The 7,500-nt window shown below is 43.5% G+C and overlaps 1 protein-coding gene across 1 annotated transcript in view; it reads right to left on the bottom strand.

Moving 5' to 3' along the window:
- Window positions 1-7,500, bottom strand: part of atp1b1a (ATPase Na+/K+ transporting subunit beta 1a) — a 181,571-nt gene that overhangs the window by 129,313 nt on the left and 44,758 nt on the right. The window lies entirely within an intron of this gene.

Genomic DNA, 7,500 nt, shown 5'->3' with positions numbered 1-7,500 from the left:
CATCAAGTTAGCCTGTTAGTTTGTTTGTTTGCATTGCTAGCAGAATTAGCTCATCAAGTTAGCCAGTTAGCTCGTTTATCAGCATTGCAAGCAGAATTAGCTGGTCAAGTTAGCCTGTTAGTTCGTTTGTTTGCATTGCAAGCAGAATTAGCTTGTCAAGTTAGCCAGTTAGCTCGTTTGTCAGCATTGCAAGCAGAATTAGCTCCTCAAGTTAGCCAGTTAAATCGTTTGTCAGCATTGCAAGCATAATTAGCTCATCAAGTTAGCCTGTTAGTTTGTTTGCTCGATTTGCTAAGAGGATTAGCTCCTCAAGTTAGCCATTTACCTTGTTTGTTAGCATTGCTAGCCTATTTAGCTCATCAAGTTAGTCATTTAGCTCATTTTTTTAGCATTGCTAGCTAAATTAGCTTGTCAAGTTAGCTAGTTAGTTTGTTAGTTAGATTTGTTAGCAGAATTACCTCATCAAGTTAGCCTGTTAGTTTGTTTGTTTGCATTGCTAGCAGAATTAGCTCATTCAGTTTGCCAGTTAGTTAGTTTGTTTGCATTGCTAGCAGAATTAGTTCGTCAAGTTAGCCAGTTAGTTCGTTTGTCAGCATTGTTAGCAGAATTAGCTCGTCAAGTTAGCCAGTTAGCTCGTTTGTCAGCATTGCAAGCAGAATTAGTTCGTCACGTTAGCCTGCTAGTTCGTTTGTTTGCATTGCTAGCAGAATTAGCTCGTCAAGTTAGCCAGTTAGCTCGTTTGTCAGCATTGCAAGCAGAATTAGCTCGTCAAGTTAGCCAGTTAGCTCGTTTGTCAGCATTGCAAGCAGAATTAGCTCGTCAAGTTAGTCTGTTAGTTCGTTTGCTCGATTTGCTAAGAGGATTAGCTCCTCAAGTTAGCCATTTACCTTGTTTGTTTGCATTGCTAGCCTATTTAGCTCATCAAGTTAGTCATTTAGCTCATTTTTTAGCATTGCTAGCTAAATTAGCTTGTCAAGTTAGCTAGTCAGTTTGTTAGTTAGATTTGTTAGCAGAATTACCTCATCAAGTTAGCCTGTTAGCTCGTTTGTCAGCATTGCAAGCAGAATTAGCTCGTCAAGTTAGCCTGTGTTAGTTTGTTTGTTTGCATTGCTAGCAGAATTAGCTCATCAAGTTTGCCTGTTAGTTTGTTTGTTTGCATTGCTAGCAGAATTAGCTCGTCAAGTTAGCCAGTTAGCTCGTTTGTCAGCATTGCAAGCAGAATTAGCTCCTCAAGTTAGCCTGTTAGTTCGTTTGTTTGCATTGCAAGCCGAATTAGCTCGTCAAGTTAGCCAGTTAGCTCGTTTGTCAGCATTGCAAGCAAAATTAGCTCGTCAAGTTAGCCAGTTAGCTCGTTTGTCAGCATTGCAAGCAGAATTAGCTTGTCAAGTTAGCCAGTTAGCTCGTTTGTCAGCATTGCAAGCAGAATTAGCTCGTCAAGTTAGCCAGTTAGCTCGTTTGTCAACATTGCAAGCAGAATTAGCTCGTCAAGTTAGCCAGTTAGCTCGTTTGTCAGCATTGCAAGCAGAATTAGCTCGTCAAGTTAGCCAGTTAGCTCGTTTGTCAGCATTGCAAGCAGAATTAGCTCGTCAAGTTAGCCAGTTAGCTCGTTTGTCAGCATTGCAAGCAGAATTAGCTCGTCAAGTTAGCCTGTTAGTTCGTTTGCTCGATTTGCTAAGAGGATTAGCTCATTAAGTTAGCCATTTACCTTGTTTGTTAGCATTGCTAGCCTATTTAGCTCATCAAGTTAGCCATTTAGCTAGTTTTTTTAGCATTGCTAGCTAAATTAGCTTGTCAAGTTAGCCAGTTAGTTTATTTGTTAGATTTACTAGCAGAATTAGCTCATCAAGTTAGCCAGTTGGTTCGTTTGTTAGCATTGCTACCAGAGTTAGCTCATCAAGTTAGCCAGTTAGCTTGTTTGTTTGCTGCGCGCCTCTGTCGCTGACGAAGATGAGGAGTACGGACAACAGGCGGGCGCCTCCGCAGCAGACGGACAGGCTGCTGGGTCGGAGGTGAAGGTGGCGTCGTCGGAGGACCCACTGGAGACGAGGCGGGCGATGACGGAGGACCCACTGGAGACGAGGCGGGCGATGACGGAGGACCCACTGGAGACGAGGCGGGCGATGACGGAGGACCCACTGGAGACGAGGCGGGCGATGACGGAGGACCCACTGGAGACGAGGCGGGCGATGACGGAGGACCCACTGGAGACGAGGCGGGCGATGACGAAGGACCCACTGGAGACGAGGCGGGCGATGACGGAGGACCCACTGGAGACGAGGCGGGTGACGTCGCCAAAGCGAGAGGTAGATGTGCTTCTTCTTTTTTTGGGACTAAAGGCATACATTTGTTTTATATTGGTCGATAGCTATAATTAATGATATTTTTTATGACCTATGGAAAATAGGAAGCGGGAGAAAAATATATGAAATGCAAACATTTGTATTCAAATGTAACTTCCTCTGATTATAATCCCCTCAGCTATCAAGGCAGAAAGGAAATGTCGACACAAGCATGAAAACACTCAAACAATGTCAACAAAATATTACAATCACATTGAACACTTAACAATAATCTCTTAAATATGTAAGAAATGTTTAATAAAGTGTAAGAAAATAGTGCAAAGTGTCCACATGGAGAAACCTGAGAAGAACTATTTTCTGCAGGTTTAGTTCCAGGAAGTTGCAGCTGTGCTCTAAAGGGTGAGCACAGCTAATACCAATAGTTTGGTACCAATACTAAGAAGTAATTCGATACTTTTTGATACTTTTCAAAATAAAGTGAAACACAAAAAACATTCATTTTCGGCTCAATTTTAACAAAAAATCGTAGGATACTTTAAACATATGTTTGTTATTGCACACGAAGAACAATGACCTGTTATTTAACTGTTTAGCTAACTTTGAAACAAAGGTGGTAATACTTCAATCCTGCCACATTTGGTGAGGCACGTTTTAAAGCATGCGATGCGTCCGTGTTTAGAGCGTCATCTTTTGAAGTTTTGAAGCCCAAGTGCCTTCATATTGTGCTTCACGCACTCTCTTTATTTACCTGTAGGATTGCCCTTATTTGCCATTTTTCTTCTCCACACTGTTTCTCCTTGCGCGCTCTGTGAGTGTGTGCGCGAATGACAAAAAAAATACAGGTATTTTTCAAAGGCAGTATCGCACCGTTTTCAATTCATTACCACAGCGGCGATTTATCAGTACCGGTATACCGTACAACCCTAATCACCTGTCACTTGCATCGAGATGGTCTCCTGCTGGCCCCACTATGGACTGGACTCTCACACTATTATGTTAGATCCACTATGGACTGGACTCTCACACTATTATGTTAGATCCACTATGGACTGAACTCTCACTATTATGTTAGATCCACTATGGACTGGACTCTCACACTATTATGTTAGATCCACTATGGACTGGACTCTCACACTATTATGTTAGATCCACTATGGACTGAACTCTCACTATTATGTTAGATCCACTATGGACTGGACTCTCACTATTATGTTAGATCCACTATGGACTGGACTCTCACTATTTTGTTAGATCCACTATGGACTGGACTCTCACACTATTATGTTAGATCCACTATGGACTGGACTCTCACTATTATGTTAGATCCACTATGGACTGGACTCTCTCACTATTATGTTAGATCCACTATGGACTGGACTCTCACTATTATGTTAGATCCACTATGGACTGGACTCTCGCACTATTATGTTAGATCCACTATGGACTGGACTCTCACACTATTATGTTAGATCCACTATGGACTGAACTCTCACTATTATGTTAGATCCACTATGGACTGGACTCTCACTATTATGTTAGATCCACTATGGACTGGACTCTCACTATTATGTTAGATCCACTATGGACTGGACTCTCACTATTTTGTTAGATCCACTATGGACTGGACTCTCACACTATTATGTTAGATCCACTATGGACTGGACTCTCACTATTATGTTAGATCCACTATGGACTGGACTCTCTCACTATTATGTTAGATCCACTATGGACTGGACTCTCTCACTATTATGTTAGATCCACTATGGACTGGACTCTCACTATTATGTTAGATCCACTATGGACTGGACTCTCGCACTATTATGTTAGATCCACTATGGACTGGACTCTCACACTATTATGTTAGATCCACTATGGACTGGACTCTCACACTATTATGTTAGATCCACTGTGGACTGGACTCTCACACTATTATGTTAGATCCACTATGGACTGGACTCTCACGCTATTATGTTAGATCCACTATGGACTGGACTCTCACACTATTATGTTAGATCCACTATGGACTGGACTCTCACATTATTATGTTAGATCCACTATGGACTGGACTCTCACACTATTATGTTAGATCCACTATGGACTGGACTCTCACACTATTATGTTAGATCCACTATGGACTGGACTCTCACACTATTATGTTAGATCCACTATGGACTGGACTCTCACTATTATGTTAGATCCACTATGGACTGGACTCTCACTATTATGTTAGATCCACTATGGACTGGACTCTCACTATTTTGTTAGATCCACTATGGACTGGACTCTCACACTATTGTGTTAGATCCACTATGGACTGGACTTTCACACTATTATGTTAGATCCACAATGGACTGGACTCTCACTATTATGTTAGATCCACTATGGACTGGACTCTCACTATTATGTTAGATCCACTATGGACTGGACTCTCTCACTATTATGTTAGATCCACTATGGACTGGACTCTCTCACTATTATGTTAGATCCACTATGGACTGGACTCTCACTATTATGTTAGATCCACTATGGACTGGACTCTCGCACTATTATGTTAGATCCACTATGGACTGGACTCTCACACTATTATGTTAGATCCACTATGGACTGGACTCTCACACTATTATGTTAGATCCACTGTGGACTGGACTCTCACACTATTATGTTAGATCCACTATGGACTGGACTCTCACGCTATTATGTTAGATCCACTATGGACTGGACTCTCACACTATTATGTTAGATCCACTATGGACTGGACTCTCACATTATTATGTTAGATCCACTATGGACTGGACTCTCACACTATTATGTTAGATCCACTATGGACTGGACTCTCACACTATTATGTTAGATCCACTATGGACTGGACTCTCACACTATTATGTTAGATCCACTATGGACTGGACTCTCACTATTATGTTAGATCCACTATGGACTGGACTCTCACTATTATGTTAGATCCACTATGGACTGGACTCTCACTATTTTGTTAGATCCACTATGGACTGGACTCTCACACTATTGTGTTAGATCCACTATGGACTGGACTTTCACACTATTATGTTAGATCCACTATGGACTGGACTCTCACACTATTATGTTAGATCCACTATGGACTGGACTCTCTGGACTGGACTCTCACACTATTATGTTAGATCCACTATGGACTGGACTCTCACACTATTATGTTAGATCCACTATGGACTGGACTTTCACAATATCATGTCAGACCCACTCGACGTCCATTGCATCTGGTCTCCCCTAGAGGTCACCCACATATGCGGTCCTCTCCAAGGTTTCTCATAGTCATTCACATCGACGTCCCATTGGGGTTGTGAGTTTTTCCTTGCCCTGATGTGGGCTCGGCACCGAGGATGTCGTTGTGGCTTGTGCAGCCCTTTGAGACACCTTGTGATTTAGGGCTATGTAAATAAACATTGATTGATTGATTGATTGATTCCCAGACCACATTGGTCTGACCACGGTCCCTCTGATCACTGATCCCTTCCTGCGTTGCTAGGTTACCAGACAGCGAGTGTCTTTGTTCATGCAACCAACCTTGCTTCCATACTTCCTCTTTCTTCCCACGAAGAAGAAAAAAATGATCTAACCTTTAATCGAACGCTTTATTTATTGATAGCGATATATACTGATATCGTTTTATTTCCCAGCTCTGTTCTACACAGCAGTAAATTAATATACAATGTAGAGCAAAACACACATGAACCCACGACCCATTTTGGGTCCTGGACCTGAGAGTGGAATCCTTTTACTCAACTTTTTCTTTGCATTGCAACATTTGCCAGCACTCAATCTTGTGTGTGTTCAAGGCGTTGTGAGCAAATATGGCTAAAAACTGATGCTTTGTCCACGCTCCCTGTCTTGCGTAAGGCGGGGTCAGCTGGATCCGACTCCAGTCAAGTCTCCTGGAGGACAATGGCTGAATGAGCCGGCCGAGGGTCAACAGGCCCTCCTCAAGGAGCGAGTGCCGGGGTCCGAGCCAGCGCCTTTCAGCACTGTTTGTTTATGGCAGCTGCTGCCTTGAGGCTCGGGGCCAAACGCCGCGGTCCCCTGGGCCGGCGGCCCATGGCGAGCCACACGCCTGCTGAGGCCCCCCTGACACCCTGCGTCCCTTAGCGACAAGCTGCTCCTTCTCTTCTGGCGGGAATCTTGCAGGGAAGTTGTCTGATAGGCTACAGGAGGTTTAGATGGCTACAAGACGACGACACAGCGGAGCACGCAAGTGTCACCCCAACACAACTGGGATTGTGTACACTGCAAAAAGTGAAATGTAGGTAAGATGAAATATCTCAATATAAGGGTGATATTTGCTGATAAGATCATTCTTCTCACTAAGCAGATTTGATGTTAGAGTGTTTTACTTGTTTTAAGTGTTTTGGTCCTAAATGATCTCAGTAAGATATTACAGCTTGTTGCTGAGATTTGATGAGCTATATTGAGTAAAACATGCTTGAAACTATTTTTGTCCAAATGTCCAAAACACACCCAGCAATTGTGCACAGGAAGGCATGGAAGAAGAGGGGAAAAGGCGGCCAAAATGGTCAAAAGTCCCAATTTTGTCCAAAATACCTCCCCGGGTTCCAGTCCCACAAGTCCCGCCGCCGGGCCGCACAAGTCCCGGGATGCAAAAAATGTCTAAAACGCACCCAGCAAAGTCCCACGGGAAGTGGGGGAGAAAAGTGAGAAAAGTCGGCAAAAGTCCTCAAAAATGTTCAAAATACCTACCCAGGTTCGAGTCCCACAAGTCCCGCCGCCGGGCCGCGCAAGTCCCAGGATGCCCTAAATGTCCATAACACACCCAGTAAAGTCCCACGGGAAGTGGGGGATCAAAGTTGGAAAAGTGGGCAAAAGTCCCAAAAATGTTCAAAATATTTACTCAGGTTCAAGTCCCACAAGTCCCAGGATGCCCAAAATGTCCATAACACACCCAGTGAGTCCCACGGGAAGTGGGGGATAAAGTTGGAAAAGTCGGCCAAAAGTCCCAAAAATGTTCTAAATACCTACCCAGGTTGGAGTCCCACATGGAGTGCCACAAGTCTTAAGACTTGTGGCACTCGAACCTGGGTGTGATTTTTTAAAACTTTTACCGACTTTTCTCACTTTTCTCCCCGCCTTCCTGTGGGACTTTGCTGGGTGTGTTTTGAACAATTTGCGGCATCCCGGCCGGAGGGCGGGACTT

The sequence above is a fragment of the Entelurus aequoreus genome, linkage group LG27, assembly GCF_033978785.1.
Source record: "Entelurus aequoreus isolate RoL-2023_Sb linkage group LG27, RoL_Eaeq_v1.1, whole genome shotgun sequence".
In the NCBI taxonomy this organism is placed as follows: domain Eukaryota; kingdom Metazoa; phylum Chordata; class Actinopteri; order Syngnathiformes; family Syngnathidae; genus Entelurus; species Entelurus aequoreus.
This window is presented reverse-complemented; position numbering and strand designations above follow the sequence as displayed.